Raw genomic sequence first — 17,030 nt, 5'->3', positions numbered from 1 at the left:
TTAAAACTTGTTTCACTGGAAGCCATCCTGAAGCCTCTGACACAGTACTCTAAACCTTTGTGAGGCAAGACACCAAGCAATCACTCACCATTCTCTTACTTGGGGTCATTGTTTTGCACACTTTGTGGTATGCTAAAGGCATAGTTGTTGTTAGTTGGGAATAAGTTATGACCCTAGTCTTGGACCTGGATTCAGCTTTTCTTAAAAATTATCTGAGATCAGTGGTGATTATTTGCCATTTTCTCTTAAGGATGAAACGTAAAGACTTCTAGTCAGTGTATCAACATCTCAGACATTCAAAGCTAAAACAGTACCTCGAAGATGGTCCTCATTTTGTAAATAAGCTACATAAGCCCCCAGGACTAGCATCACTCATCCAAAGTCACATAGACAGGACTTAAATCCTTATTTCCCAATTTCCAATTCAGTGACCTTTTCAAAAATCCCAGTCCTAATTGCCACAGTGGTCTGCTGATATGGATGCCATTTTACAGAACATGTGAGTTCGCAGTGAGGTCACTTCTTCCCTTTTACTTTCTTGCCATCCAGGGAGAGAACATTCTTCATAGTTGCTGTGGCTGAGCACTGACTTACTCGTATTCTTTGGTGTACTAATGGTTCTTTCAGAGTCTGTCAAGACCCTGATATTTTCCTGCTACTCCTTCTTCTCTCATGAGTAGCAGGTGGTTAAGGAGCGCATTTTCTTTATTGTTCTATAATAATAGTTTCTACATATTGAAGACTGATAAACAACGTGTCAGGCACTAATTTTCATGGATTAACACATCCAATGAAATAATCCTAGGAACGAGTTTCTGTTCAGACCCATAGTTGACAGATGAGAAAACCGAGAGAGAAGTCAAGGAAAGTTTAAAATTACAGAGCAAACATGGGCTGGAGCCAGGGTTTGCAGCCAGGCAGTGTGGTGCCAGCGTCAATGCAATGAACTACTGCAAGTATACCCTCCTCGTGACTTGAGGCAGTTTCTATTCTGTGCCCCATTTCACAAGGCAGCAGAGATGGGAGAACAGAGCTTCCGTCACCCCAGTACCTCTCCTTGCCCCAGGGCTGTGTCTCATTTCTGGGGAACATATACAGGGTGCCAAGGGGGTACCTGGGAGTTAGTTCTGATTCCCTGTGTCATTCATCCGCACCTGCATCTTCTGAAATGTTCATCACCCCCACCCCAATCCTTGCTCATTGATCTGTGCAGCTTCCTGCCAAATTACACCTCATTTGCACAAGCTCCTTGCAGACCTGGTGCCTTTTTCAGCTGGATCCTTGCTTCCCAAGGCCCGGGAGCTTCCTGGAGGTTCTCTGAGCCGTGGGTTACCATTCCCTCTTGGAGTCACTTGAGCTTCCCTCTCTGGGATGTACTCTGGAGTCGAAGACAGGTCTCCTCTGCTCTCTGGTCCTGTAAAACGAAATGGGACTTTTCCATCCCTTGCCTGGCTTAGTCAAGGAAAAAAGCATAGAATGCCTTCCCAGAGAGTTCCCATCAAAGTCTGTCGCCTGTTCCCGCATTCCCTGTCCTGAATGCCTCACTGCCCCTCATCTATGGAGCACTCGGTGGCTCATGTTGTTTTCTTTAGAGGCTCTTATCTTAACTGGAAGTAGCTCCTTTCCTTTCCTCTTCTTTTCCTCCCTTGAAACCCTTTCTGTTTTCTCAATTAGAGAGTTCTTGTTCAGCGGGAATGAAGTTTTGGTTTTTCAAGATGAATGAGTCTGGAAGATGGGCTAGTGCACTTCAGTATTCATGAGGAGGTTAAATCTCACGCTGGGTTCTTACCACAGAAACCAAAACCAGCAAAAGCACACATGGAAACTTTGGGGGGTGTTAGATGCATCTGCGCCCTGGATTATGGCGAGGGTACCATGGGGGTTTTCAGGTGCCCAAACTCATCAAATTGTGCAGGTGAATAGTGCAGCTCTTTGTATAGCAACTATACCAGAAGAACGGTGTTTAAAAATACAGAGGAGAAAGCCTCAGGCTGTTTTCTGTCCAGCCTGCCTTCCTGTGAGACAATAAGCATGAAATGGTGTTAATCCCGCTGGAAAATCAAGGCTGAAGGCACCAAAGGTTTATGGCCATTAAGAGAAGAGACCTCTTGATGTTTCAAAAATAGTATCCTGCTACATTTGCCCTGCATGCATTTGTTCATGGGCCACAAAGTGACATCTGTCAGAATTTCAATAATCTGTGCTATGCCACGTGGGGAACACTTCACATCAACGTCAATGTGGAAATTCTTCAGGAGGGGACACGTGGCTGAAATGATACAAATCCTGATTTCCCCAAAGCTCTCCATAAAGCCCTCTGTTGGACATAATTCCGTGCCCTAAAATTACATCTTTAATATCATAATTAAAATCAAAAGTCTGAGGTCACCTGAATAGTGTGTACAGTAAATCCTTGAGAAAACAGAAAGTGGCAGGAAGGTATAAATCCATTCTCACATCCTCAACTTACTTTACCTGTGTGAGCCTCATATCATCTTATCATAGAATGATGCTACTAATATTTAAGGAACTGAGTGGTTTTGAAGTGACTTTTTTTTTTCAGTAGGTACAAAAAGAATTTATGGCACAACCAAGAAAATAATGTACTGTTCTCTTCATGTTTTAATCTGTGCTCTGTAATGTTGGGTATATGACATCCTTGAAAGCCTCAGAGTATTTTCTTTTATTTATTTATTTAATTATTTTTTAAATTGCATTTTAGGTTTTGGGGTACATGTGAAGAACATACAAGATTGTTGCATAGGTACACACATGGCAGTGTGATTTGCTGCCTTCCTCCCCATCACCTGTATCTGGCATTTCTCCCCATGGTATCTCTCCCCAACTCCCCACCCCCTGCTGTCCCTCCCCTAATTCCCCCACCAAAGGCCCCAGTGTGTGATGCTCCCCTCCCTGTGTCCATGTGTTCTCATTGTTCAATACCCACCTATGAGTGAGAACATGCGGTGTTTGATTTTATCGGCAACCAACAGAATGGGAAAAAATTTTTGCAGTCTACCCATCTGACAAAGGGCTGATATCCAGAATATTTTCTTCGGTCATCAATGATTAGGCTTCAATCAGTAGAGCTAGTTTGTATAGGAATCTTAAAAATATTTACACCTGAGTGATTAAATTTTCCCTAGCTCGTCAGATGGTCATGGACATATATCATGAGAAAAGAATAATATTCCCAGCATAGAAAGTGACCACCATCAGGCAAATACCCTGCATTATCCATGTGAACATACAGCACCCAGCAGCAGTACCTGGGCCATAATAACTGCTAAAAGCATGAATGTTTGTGGGATGAATTGCAGACAGGTTTCTTAAGATACAGAGACCTGACTGTCTTCAAGTCTAGAACTACGAAAGTCACAAAATTATTCTGCACTTTCGTTTGAGTCTAAACCCTAGAAAGAAATGGACAGCATCCTCCAAGGGGCGATTGAAGAGATTTAGATGATGGGGCTGATTACAAAGGTGTGGTCAGGGTTAAGGAACCTGACTCCAGGGTAGCAGGAGTGGTCACTAGTCACTACCATTTGGCTGAAAAAGGCGGGAAAGAGAACAGGATACTGAGACCAGAAGAGAGATGCCACATTAGTAGAGGGACCAGTCGACCAGTCCATGGGAGCTGCGGCCATGCATTGAAGAATACAGTTTCGGCCACAACTGAAACCAACAAGGAGACATGGTTATTAAGACAAAGGCTCATTATTTTTAGGGTTCTTTAGAATGAAAGAAGGCCCAGGAGAGAAGCAGGTACTCCTTGAGTGCAGTAGCACCGGAGATGTTGGTTACCAAAAGAAGGGTCAATGCCACCTTAATAGGAGAGACTGCTTGCATTTTGCTAGATGACTTTATCTGTATAAGACCTCATCTCCTGCCACTGCCTCCCACTGCCTGAACTCAGCCTGAAGCCAGAGGACGAGGAATTCCATTTGGTGCAGACCATGGGGACCGGGCTCTGAGGAATGAATGTGAATGCATAGAATATCCATCTCATTCGTTGGGATGCATTTACCAAGTGCAGCTTTGTAATGTAGCATCTCACCTTCACCTTGCCATAAAGGAATTTCAATTGTATAAGGAATTTCATCCTTCTCTGTCACCATTATAGGTGTGGGCCGGCAGTCCAGGAAATCCCATTTCTGTCTCCAGCAGAGGGTTATTCTTTTTCTGTTTTATTAGAGAGAAACAGAAGAGAAGCTGTGGTGGGCTAGCACGTGTCCGCCTTCTTTTCTCTTGCCTGCGGATCCATGGGGGAGAGTTGATGTCTCCTCTGTCTTTCTGGCCACAGCTCCCTCCATCCCCTTGCTTTGCCTTGGCTGTCCATCAGGAGGCAGGAATTTGTCCCATCTCCAGTCCACCCACACCTGTTTCCATGAATGTGAACTTGGATGTGTGTTGAAGCAATTCTTTTTCTGGAAGGCTGCACCAGAATTCAAAGCAGAGCAGGGCGGGAGGCAGGACCAGGACCTGGGAGCCGATATCCATAACCCACCTCCCTCCCCACTACGCCACCTATGAGTGAGCCGGGCTGGGGCACAGGCCAGACCTGTTCCTTTTTCCAGCTGGAATATGCTGCCCTCGGGCTGGAGCAGACGCTGATGGAGCCTTTTGTTCTCTTCCTAAGATGAATGGAACGGTCTCTGGCCCAGTGACTTGGGGTAAGGCTGTGAGTTTCCATTCCCAGTAAGTCTCCCTGCCAGTTATGGTGCCCCCTCCCCCTTCTAGATCGTAACACCCATGATCACAAGTAGTAATCGTCTTCTGCAGATAAAGTTACCTCGCAGAATAAAAGCAGGTTCTGCTGGTAGGATGGCCTTGACCCTCTTCTTTGGTGATTAATATCTCTGGTACTGCGGTGCTCAAGGAATATGTGCTTCTGTCCCGTGCTGCCTTTTGTTATGAAGGGCGCTAAATCGCTGAGACTTGGTTTGAGAGAAAAATGGGTGTGACTGAACCATTCAGGATAGCTGCCTCTGTCTCCAAGAAGAGATCTGTAGATGTCCAGTTCCCTCCCCCAACAGAGAGTGAAGTTTTACAGTGTGTCTTGCCACATGAATGTTTTCATGTCTTGCTACAGCGTGTTGGGATTTTCTTCCTTTCCGCATCTCTGCAGTCTTTAGTATAAGGCTACACAGCAAATACTTGCAGTGTGTTGTGGCGTTTACACAACAGCCTCTTTTGTCTTCCTCCCTCACCCCCTTCTTCCTTCCCCTTCCTTTTCTCTGTTCTTCCTCCCTTTTCACTCTCCTCCCTTCTTCTTCTCCCCTTCTTTCATCCTTCTCTGTCTCCTTTTTCCCTCCTGCAACAGAGTCTGCTCTATGCCTTTGGAGGAAGGTGTGCACTGCGGAGGCAGCTAGTGATTCTTCTCATTCCATTCATGCTGCAGCAAGGAATAACATGGCCCTTTAGGTTTAGCAGGAAGATTTCTAATCTCATTGATTTTTTCCCTAGTATTTGGTAGAATATTATCGCTGACATATTTAAAATAAGATTTTGAATAATGAATGGAGGAGTCATTTAATTTCCTTAGCTTGTTCAGTCATGGCCAATCAATATGGTGCATTATTGGCTATAGAATTGCTGTGGATTTTGTTGTGTGATGAATGACCCTTACAAATTATCAGAGGGCAACAGGTTTTTAATGATCATTGTGCTGGTTGCAGGTGAGTCTTGTGGCATTGCCGAAATGGCTACAAACTAAAGCGTTGAACCATCAGTGAAAGCATGGTGCTCATTTTCATGCAACAAATCAGGTCCTGGGGAGCTATCCTGGGCCTCTGTGAGACCGTAATGAGTATTTCGAATGTTGACCTTTAGATAATTCCCTTTACTGCTCTTTGCATTTTATTTGCCAAAACTTCTGTATTTTGTTTATAGCTGAAATGTCTAGGCCCTTTGCTTTTGGAGTAGATGCCGCAAATTCAAATTTAACAAGGGCCAGAGGTGGTCTATCCATGAGTGAATCAGGCAGGTGCAAGATGAGAAGGACCGCGTCCACCGAGTGGTGAGTGGCGGTGGACACAGTGCTTGTGAGACAGTCGGGAGTGACGTGGACTATAGGAAGTGAGAGGTCGCATTCCCTTTCTAAGTGGGGCTAGGATTTGTGTCTAGCCAACTCACACAGCAGTGGAGTGCAGGTCTGGAGATTCCGTATCTTCGGATAACTCAAGAGAGAGAAACAATTAAGGTTTTAGTGTGAAATATTTCAAGTGTTCTGTCCTGTCAACGAAAACATTAAAACACCACATGATTAAGCAGTGGGAGGCCCAACACCTTTTCTTGTAGGTCCACAGTTGTCACCTGAGGTTGGTATTTGGGGATGCCTGGAGACATTTCTGGTTGTCACACGTGTAGGTGGGCTGGTGACGTTTGTGGGTAGAGGTCACGAATGCTGCTAAACATCCTACCACGTGCAGGACTGCCTCCACCACAAAGAATTGTCCAGTCTAAGGTGCCCGCAGTGCTGGGTTCAGAAACCACAGCTTAGGTTGACTTAATGCATGGACCACACATATATGAATGTTTCTCTGAATATTTTGCTTCTCTCTTAAGAAGTACAAATTCACGTTTACGGGAAGCAATGAACAAGAGCATTTTTGTCTCTCCTAGAAAATTTGTATCTTAAATTTATATGTGGCAAGTTGGAAAGTTTTTTTTTTAAATACTATAAAACTTATCTTTGTTTTTCTTTAAAGCAGTCCTCAAGAAGCCTTGCGGCTCCCCCTTCAGCTGCCACCCTTCTGTCTCACTGAACAATGAATGACTCCTGAATTACCAGGTCCCTTTTCATGTTCATCTCCTCGCAATCCCTGGAACATAGTATATTTGTTTCAGACTTATTTGACATGTTATTTTATGTGTAAAGTGCTTTTAAAAATACTTGGGAAGAGCCATATTTCAGATACAAAATACATGTCTCTCCACGTGAGTTGTATTTCTGTAGCCAGTAAAGTAGTATTTACTTCTGTTTATGTGAAGCCAACATCAAGAGAAAATAGTTCTATGTACCATAAAAAAGAAGTATCACACTGTTATAAATGAGAAATCTATAAAGAAGGAGACTTTTGGAGGGCATGTTCCTCTTTAGAGAAACAGCAATAAACACAATTTGTTTTTGAGATTATCTGTTACCTAAAAGAAAGGAAATAATGGAAATGAAAGGAAAACACCCTTGTAGAGTAGATATCTGGAGAAGGGGAGATGAGCATGTACCTTCCCAATGCAGGGAGAGGGAGTGGGAAGCAAGGTGTGTGGCATCGTGCCCAGGCTCCGTGGCCTAGGACAGGAAACAGTGCAGGTGGGCAGGCGCGCTGGACTGGGGGTGCTCAGCACCCCGCTGCCGCCCCTCATTCATTCTTCAGCTGTCTCCCCTTTGCTTCGTCCCTCAAGAAGAGGTCTTCACAGGTTGCAGAAGGGACCTGAATGGGACCCCATCATTTCCTCCTCCACGCATCACGGTGGCGTGGGCCCTCTCCTAGCCTGATGAGCCCTCTCAGGTGCTAGCCTCGGAATACCACCAGATCCCTGGTAGATTTCCCTGCGTTAAACTCTTGAACCAGCTGATTCAAGTGTTCTGTATCTCTTCTGATATACCGATCCCTGGGATTTTAATAACGGTCCTGGATCATCTAATTAAAATAAAGCTACTTTTTTTATATTATGGAAGTATTATAAAAGTAACATTTGGTCATTCCCAAAAAGAGAAAATGAAAATGATTGAAGATAAGAAAATCAGTGTGCAATCATGAATTCTGTATGCCATGAGAAGCCACATTGATATTCTTAAATAAATGCATTTATTGAAATGTAATATCTATAAGGACAGTGGCACAGATGGATGGTTGCAAAGTGGAATATTCATGGTCAAGAGGTAGAATGTCTTGACGCCCTCCCCTCATCCCCTCCCAGTAACCACCCCTTGTTTTCAAAGAGGACTGTTACTCAGACCTTCCATTAGTTTTGCCGGTTTTTGAATTTTATGTAAGTGGTGTCTTACAGCATTTGCTCTTTTTTGTTTGGCTTTTTATGCTCTATGTTATTTTTCAAGAGTTTTATGGGAGGATGAGGTGGGTGGATCACAAGGTCAGGAGTTTGAGGCCAGCCTGACCAACATGGTGAAACACCGTCTCTACTAAAAATACAAAAATTAGCTGGGTGTGGTGGCACACACCTGTAATCCCAGCTACTTGGGAGGCTGAGGCAGGAGAACAGCTTGAACGTGGGAGGCAGAGGTTGCAGTCAGCCGAGATCATGCCACCACACCCCAGCCTGGGTGACAGAGTGAGACTCTGTCAAAAAAAAGAAGAGTTTTATATAGGCTGCTATGTCTATTTAGATCTTTTGCCTAAATTATGTTTTCTATTTTGTTAATAATTTGTTCTTTCATGCAGCTTTATTTTCATAGGTATACAGGGTCCTGCTTCTAAATTATATATTTTTTCTTCTAAAATATGTATCATTATATATTTGTGCGTATATGTATATTGAAAATATTCCCGCATCATTTCATGTTTTATGCTAATATATAGTTTGAACAGCTGCCTCATATACATAAGCATTATACTTTATTCAACAATTATCTATTGGATGGGGGCCTTTGAAATGCCAGGCGGTGTGTAGAATCCTGGGAATACGTGTTCAGCAGGACAGGTAAAGTCATTACCCCTTCAGTATTCTGTTTTCAGATCATTATGTAAGCAATAATGCAAAATGTGATCAAGACTGCAATAGGGAATGTAATACAATTTCATTAACCAGTTTCTCATTGCTCTGTAATTAGGAGGTGTCCAAACAATTGCTGTAAATGTTGTGTATTTTTTTCTGTATTGTAATATTTTAACTATTTAACTTTCAAATCTTTCTGGCCTTTAACTTTTAATTCTTTTTGTCACCCATCATACTGTAAAATGGGCAATTCATATTTATTTCTGCACCTAATGGACTATGGAAGTAACATTGAGTCTTGATTCTTTTTGTTTCTATGATTACCAAGTTACTTGCCTTTTATATTTCCGGTTTGTTACTTGTCTTCCGATCTTTTTATGCTGTTGCCACTGAGAAATAGGGAATTTGTTTAAATTCAGAAATTTAAGTTAGGGATGTTTTCAGTAATGGCTACATTTCTGTGATTAAAGCAACCACTTTCTCCAATACTTTACAGTTTACCCCTTTGCTTTATTTCTTGAAGCAATCATGTAGACTGACATTAATTTCTCAGTTAAAATTATTTCCATTTTTTGTTAATACACAGAAGTATTTTGATTGTAACCAATGTGTCCAACTAATATAAGATCTGAGCTGGGCAGACTTGCTTTTGGCTGAGTTTATGGGCATATGTATGGGCTTGATAAAGTATCGCAACACTCAGACCAATGAATAATCTAAACAGCAGTTCTACCGTAATAGAAGAAATACCACATGGAACTGAACATGGCTAATTCCACAATGAACTGAACAGACAATACTCATTATAGAAGTTTAGAGAAAAATAGGGGTGGTCAGAAAAAAAAAAAGCTTCATTGGGGGCATGTCATTTGGCCTGATTCTTAAAAGCAAGTAGGATTTTGGTTAAATGAGCAGAAAGTCACTTTGAGTAGTTGGAATACCAAAAACAACAGGGGAAATGTTCTTTTGGACATCATGGTGGCCTCTGTAAATATGTTCTCTTTATCCATGACATCTTACACTTTCCTTAGGCCAAATACCGGGACAGAATGAGTGGCATGGGCACGACAGCTAATTAAGGCAATTAAGTATCAGGTTGTTTACTCCTCCAGAGGAAGGGGAGCATGCGTCACACTGCACATCTAATGCATCAGCAAATCCTGTTGGGTCTGCCTTTGAAACAGACCCAGATCATGGCCCTTTCTCATCACCTGCCCAGCGACTGCCCCGGTCCAGGGCACCGTCCTGTCTCACTGGAATTACCATGACAGCCTCCTGACCTGCCTTCCTTCTTCACCTTCCTTCCCCACCCCCACCTTATCTCCATTTACTAACCAGAGTGGTTGTTTTCAACATTCCTATCACACCCTTCTGGCCTAGTTATCTAATGCTACATCGAAAATCATTCCCCAACATGGTGGCTGGAAACAACAGAAAAATCTATTAGGCTCATGAATTTGTAATCTTGGCAGCACCTGATGGGGGCAGCTTTTCTCTGCTTTGTTCAGTATGGGTGGCATGGCTGGAAGAGCAGAGGCTGGAATTATCTGAAGTCTCATTCAGCCCCGTGACTGGCAGTTGATTTCAGCCATAGATCAGGATCTTATCTGGCGGCGTTAGGCTCGGAAACCGATTCTCTGTCACCAGCTGGGTGACCTATAGTGCAATTTACTTTTTTTTTTTTTTTACTTTATTAAAATACTGAGTTTTATTTCACGTGTATATTTTTGTCTCCCCACCATTTCCATGTCTGACCACCACGACTATGTCCCATCATAACATTCCACACATACTTAAAACCAAGCAAAGGGTGGAGCTCCATCTTTAATAACTACAGGCATTTTGGACAACACATTCTTGGCAATGGTATCTGGACAACATTTATCAAACACGGTAGGGAAAATTCTCACTCTGCATTATAAAAAGGACAGCCAGATATCAACTGTTACAGAAATGCAATAAGACGGAAAATTTTTAACAAATTGTTTAAACTATTTTCTTAAAGAGACTTCCTCCACTGCCAGAGATCTTGAAGAGCCTGCTGGTCAGTTATCCGGAAGCAATTCTTCACATAATTGATGAACTTGGCTTCCACTTTGGGAAGAGAACCACCTTTTTCTATACTTGCTTGCATTTTTGCTTTAATGTCTTCTCCAGAACTAGGTCCTTTTGGTGTTTTAGGAGTTTTTTCCTGTTTTTTGAAGGATTCTTGTCCTTTTGATCTTGGTGTTGATGATGGTTTTGAGTCTTTTCCATTCTGATTTGACTTTTGTGCATTTTCGGCTGGAGTATTGCGTATAGATTTCTTCACTGGCACTTTTTCTTCAGTTTCCTCATCATCTTCATCATCATCATCTTCATCTTCATCATCATCATCTTCATCAGCAGCAAGTTTTACTTTTTTCTGTGGAACCTTGCTACCACTTCCAGGGGCAGACCGCTTTCCAGACATACTTAAGAGTTTCACACCCTCCTCCTCCCCATCTTCTGACTCTGCATCTTCCTCCACAGCTACTAAGTGCTGTCCACTGACATGCACTGGCCCTGAGCCACACTTCAACCGTAAGACCACTGGTGGTGGTATTTCAAAGCCCCCAAGGGAAACCGTTGGCTGTACAGACATTTTCAAAGTTGCCAGTGTTACTTTAATTGGACTGCCTTCGTAATTCATTGCCTCTGCTTCAACAATGTGCAACTCATCCTTTGCACCAGCTCCTAAACTGACCGTTCCTAAAGATAACTGGTGTTCATTTTCATCATTATCCACCTTAAAGTGATAATCTTTGTCGGCCTTTAGTTCACAACCGAAAAGATAGTTCTGGGGCCTCAGGGGGCTCATGTCCGTGTCCATCGAATCTTCCATCGGGTGGCGACAGGCACTTAGGTGGAAGAGAAGGCGGACGGAGATAAACAACCACTGCTCAAAAGAACAGCCGCCCAGGACGGACTCACACCAGGCGCAATTTACTTCTTACACCGACTGCCCAGAGTTAGCCCTGCCCCTATAGGCTGAGGGCAAAGCCCTTCACAAGACCCCCCAGCCTCAGATGGCAGCCACAGTTTCAGATGTGTCCAAGGCACCCACACGCCCACTCAGCTGCCTGCAATCTGGGCCTTCCCACACCCCCTCAGGTTTGATAATTCACTAGGAGGAAACTAGATGAGAAATTCACTAGTCACAAAACTCAGGAAACACTGTGTTTCTGATCAGAATTTTATGGTAAAGGACATAGGACCCACCAAGCCAAGAAGGCGAGGTTGGAGGGGAGGGTGACACAGAGCCTCTGTCTCTGTCTGCATGGGATCCGTGGCACCCCACTGCCAGCACAGCCATGTTCCCCAAATGGGAAGCTCCCTGGAGCCTCAGTGTCCAGAGATTTTATTGAGGTTTCGTTACAGAGGTCTGATTGACTATGCTATTGGTCATGTGATTAAACTCAGTTTCCAGCCCCCTTCCCCTCCCTGGATGTGGGCCTGGCCCCAAATCCCCATGCTGTAATCAAGGTCTTGGTCTTTGTGTTAGGCCATTCTCACATTGCTATAAAGAAATACCTGAAGCTAGATAATTTATAAGAAAGAGGTCTAATTGGCTCACGGCTCTTCAGGCTGTACAGAAGGCATAACATGACTATTTGTTTCTGGGGCTGCTCAGGAAGCATTATATGCCTCGTGGAGGGGGAAGCAGGAGGGAGCATGCGTCTCAGATGGAGAACGCGGGAGCAAGACAGCAAGGTGGGGGGAGGTGCCACACACTTCTAAATGACCAGATCTGGCCATCTAACTTTACCCTTGTGAAGACAGCACCAAGCTCTGAGGGCTCTGCCCCTATGATGCAAACACCTCTCACCAGGCCCTACTTCCAGTATTGGGGATGACAATTCAACATGAAGCCTGGGTGGGGACAAATATTTAAATGATTTCAGTCACTCTGGTGACCAGCCCCCACCCTAAAGCTTTCCTGGGGCCACCCTGAGCCACCCGATTAGCATAACAGAGACACTCATATCACTCAGAAGATCCCAAAGGTTTTTAGTAGCTCTGTTCCAGGAACAGGGACAAAGAACAGATATATTCTTTATGATACCACCAGCATTGCCACATGTGGCTTCCCCATGTGGTCTGGGCTTCCTGCTGGCACGGTGGCTGGGTTCTCAGGCAGAGTGTCGGCCCGAGAGAGCAGGTGCCATTTTGACAGCCTTGGGAGTCAGGCAGCATCATTTCTACTGCATTCCACGAATTAGAAGCAAGCCACAAAGGCCAGCCTATATTCAAGCATAGTAGCATCTAAAAAACTGTAAGCATGTTGTAAAACCATCACAAACCCGTATACTAAAAAAAAATTTCCAGTGGCTTCAAGTCTGAAAATGTTCAAGTTCCTGATAACGGCCCAAGGTACCTTCAGGCACGTGTTGCATTTCCCTTACTCTGCTCCTTGCCACCCGGGTCTCTTTTATTCACACACACCCAGCAGGTCTTCAGTGTCCCCTCTGGATACAACATTGGTTCCTTCCTCCCTTTATTTTGGTCTCTCCTTAAATCCCATGTCCTCTGAATGGCCACTGCCAGCAACATTGGAGAAAACAGCATCCTCTTCCCCACCCCATCATACCCTCTTATCCACATTACCTGCTTTTTCTCTTTTTACAGAACTTTGAAACACCTGAGATACTATGCGTTTCCGTGGTTGCCTCTGTAAGAGGCATGTTTCGAGAGGGCAGTAGTTGTGTGTTTGGGTCATTGCTGATTCTGGCACATACGATATTCAGTCAGCCTGTGTGGAGTGAACAAGTGAATGAGTGAATGGGCAAGAGGCCACGGTGTGATTCAGCGCATACAAAGCATGGTATAAACGCTCTACTGTGGACCGGGTGGCAAAGCTCTAAACCAACTGAAATAGCATCTACCGTCATGGGGTTCACCCCTGGTGCATTACTCAGGTTCTCTAGAGGATAGACGTGGATATGAAGGGGAGTTCATAAGGAGCACTGACACACCATCACAAAGGGAAGTCCCAAAGCAGGCCGCCTGCAAGCTGAGGAGCAGGGAAGCCAGTCTGAGTCCCAAAACCTCAAAAGCAGGGAAGCCACAGGGCAGCCTTCAGTCGGCTGTTGAAGGTCTGAGTCCAAAAGCTGAAGAACTTGGAATCTGATGTTGGAGGGGAGGAAGCCTCCAGCGTGGGAGGAAGATGGAGGCCAGAAGAGGCAGCCAGTCTTCTCCACATTCCTCTGCCTGCTTTCATACTGGCCGTGCTGGCAGCTCATTAGATGGTGCCACCCAGATTGAGGGCGGGTCTGCCTTCCTCAGCTCACTGGCTCAGGTGAGCAACACCCACACAGACACACCCAGGAACGACACCTTGCATCCTTCAATCCAATCAAGTTGACACTCATTATTAACCAAGATATTCAGTCAGTGTGTGCTGAGTGAACACATGAATGAGGGAATGAGCAGGAAGCCAAGTTGTGATTCAGACCATACAAAGCAGTGTAGAAACCTGCCCGGACGGAGTGATAGAAGGCTTGTATAAAGCTCTAAAGGACTTGAAACAGCATCTCCCCTCAGGGAGCACACCCCTGGACTGGAGCTGTGTAAATGCATAATTATAATGGCTGCGTATATTTATAATATAAACTGGGGATCTCCTGGAGGTATAGCATACAAATTAATAATGGCATTAAAATCAAGTATACAAAAGAGGCAATCACCAAATCACCAACTATTTGCTGCCACTCTTTTGGTCCAGATTAGACTTTGGGCTCCTCAGGGAAATGAAGGATATAAATGAGAGACTATGAGGGAGAAATATGACGTTTCTTAGTGTTTGGCTTCCAAAGCCTCAGGTTCTGGTGAGTAAAACTATTTAAAAGAATTTGAATGCCAGTTGTGATCATATACAACATTCAGTGTACACCCTTACAAACTTTCTGGTAAACTGTAACACAACTCAAAGTCATAGCTGTAGTCATGGTCAAAGAAACATAAACACTTTATGCCAGTAGAAAGATAAGCATTACAGAGGAAAGAATTCTGGAGCTGGGTTTTGAAGTATGACTAGGAGTTTTTCAGGCAGATATTAGAGACTCAGAGCTAGGAAAAAAATGCAATCTTTGGTAAGAAAGAAAAAAAAAGTATTTCAGTATGGCTAGACCAGTGTGTTTTCATCTGGGAGTGATTTTGCTTTCCTGGAGACTTTTGGCAAAGTCTGGAGACATTTTTGATGATCATGACTGGGGTGCTGCTAACGTGTTGACCAGAGGCCAAAGATGATGCTAAGTTTGCCTGGGACAGCCTCTCACAGCACATAATTATGTGGTCAAACATGTAAATAGTATGACGGTTGAGAACCCCCGGACTGAGTTATGAAGCATATACAGAGGAGTGGAACTGTATTATATTGAGGTAAGTTTTACAGATGACTCTATGGTCCAGAGATTTTTGAAAGATAAAATGCCTGTGGTGGAAAACGGGGATTACAAATGAGGCTTCAGGGCTGGATAGAGACTATGGGAAACTAGTGAGTTCACAGCCAAAAGGGTGCTACTGTGCTGATTTTTGCAATATGGAAAAGGATTCACAGATTTAACGAATCTCGAAATGTCTCAAATGAAAGCTTAAATCAAGATTTTTACATGGACTCTTTTGTTGTATAAATACTGGCATTAAAAACACATTATAAATTTAAATAACACCCTGCGAAGGCAGATAAAACAAGCTTTGGAGCCAGATGCAGCTCAGCAGCCTTCAGCTTGTAAGAGCTGCCGTGAAAAACCGGGAAAACCTGAGGGGCCGCCGCAGTCCGCCTTGGTTTCCTCCTAAGCACCGAGTTTGGGGAATGTCTGTTTCCTCCTGGGATGGCCAAGAACCGGGGCTGCTTTCTCCCCTCCTCACAACTGTAGAAGCCCCTTTGTCAGGTGAAGAAAACCCTGGGGTTTAATCATTAGAATATAAGACAAAGAAGGATTTGGAATGAAATCTTTTCCCTTCCACGTGGCCTGAACCTGGGGGAACAGAATTTACTCCCCAAATTAAAAGGGCCATTACTGCTCAGCCCTTGGAAATTCTAAATGTGAGTCACGCCCTGCAGGCTAGGCTTTTGTTCACATTCCCCAGTTCCTTACTGTGTTTTGCTATGTGGTCAGGAGTTCTGAAAAGAGAAAGTAGCTGATTGTTCTAGAAAAAAGAATTTCCAGGCGAAACTGAGTAGACACCCCATTAACTGTAATTACTCACATTAAGGAGTAAAAATATGCTGTTCTCACTCAGCAACAAAATGTGTTGGCAAATGAACTGGGAAACAAGAAAAATGTATCAGATGTGAATTTCTGTCATTGATAAGGCATTATATACAATTCAGCTTATTTTATTTCTGTCCTGGTTTTAAGTGCTGTGCTGAGCTGATGGATCCCCCGCCGCGGATTTGCTATCCTATTGCATTCTTTATATTCAGTGTCTACATTCTGTTTTATGATGGATTGATATGGTACACCCTTGGGAGACCCTCCGTCTCCCCCAGTACCGTCAACGGGGTCTCCATCCTTCTAGCTTCTTATTCTTTTTAAAAATACTTTTTTTAACATGCAATACAAAGAGATGCAAAAATAGACAGCATAATGGACCTGGTAGAGATACACTGGCAAGCTGGATACAGCCGGTGATCAGAAAAGAACATAATTTCCCGATTGAAAAGGATGGTACTGGGAGGGTAAGGAGATTGTATAAATGTATGAGGGTTAGCTGTCTGCGACGTTAATAGGGGTCTCTTTTCTCCTTGCTTTTGCTCTGTACGCTTATCTTTTTTATTTTTTTTTCATCATTCAAAATATATGTAAGGCTTTTAAGGTTCCTATTTCACATTTTCTTCCAGTGATGCCTATTAATCCACCCACACTTAACATTCCACATTTGAATCATTAATTTGACTTTAAATCACCTCAGAAAAAATTTCTCATGCTGGGTAACTGGATCTTCACAGTGTAAGTCATCAGGAAGCTCACGAGAGCAGGAGGAGAGACCCGCTGTTCATTCCAGCGCTCCTTCTTGCCCTTGCTCTGACCTGGGATAAATACCGTTTCTTCCTTTCCTTTTTAGTGTTAGTTGGTCACTTCTATGGTTTGTTTCCTACAAAACTCATGTTGAATTTTGTGACAGCATTAAGAGTTGGTACCTTTAAGAGTTGATTAGATCTGAGGCTCTGCCCTCATGAATGGATTGATACAGTTATTGCGGAAGTGGGTTAGTTATCCTGGGAATGGGCTCCTTACAGAAAGATGAAGTTCAGCCCTCATTCTTCTATCCACCTTGGTGCTCCCTTGCCCTTCCACCATGTTACTACATAGCATGGAGGTCCTGGC

The 17,030-nt window shown here is 43.7% G+C and overlaps 1 protein-coding gene and 1 pseudogene across 2 annotated transcripts in view; one reads left to right on the top strand and one right to left on the bottom strand.

The window, feature by feature from the left end:
- The window catches only part of TMEM132D (transmembrane protein 132D), an 844,637-nt gene that overhangs the window by 155,153 nt on the left and 672,454 nt on the right, over positions 1 to 17,030 (top strand). The gene's annotated exons all lie outside the window — the stretch shown is intronic.
- On the bottom strand, positions 10,534 to 11,633 carry LOC116527318 (annotated as a pseudogene). Its single transcript, XR_004258495.1, has one exon. The product of XR_004258495.1 is annotated as a nucleophosmin pseudogene (transcript).

Source organism: Sapajus apella, unplaced genomic scaffold, assembly GCF_009761245.1.
Source record: "Sapajus apella isolate SASKATOON/1434 unplaced genomic scaffold, GSC_monkey_1.0 scaffold2, whole genome shotgun sequence".
NCBI classification, from domain to species: domain Eukaryota; kingdom Metazoa; phylum Chordata; class Mammalia; order Primates; family Cebidae; genus Sapajus; species Sapajus apella.
The sequence above is the reverse complement of the archived record's forward strand: the minus strand, read 5'-3'. Positions and strand labels throughout refer to the sequence as shown.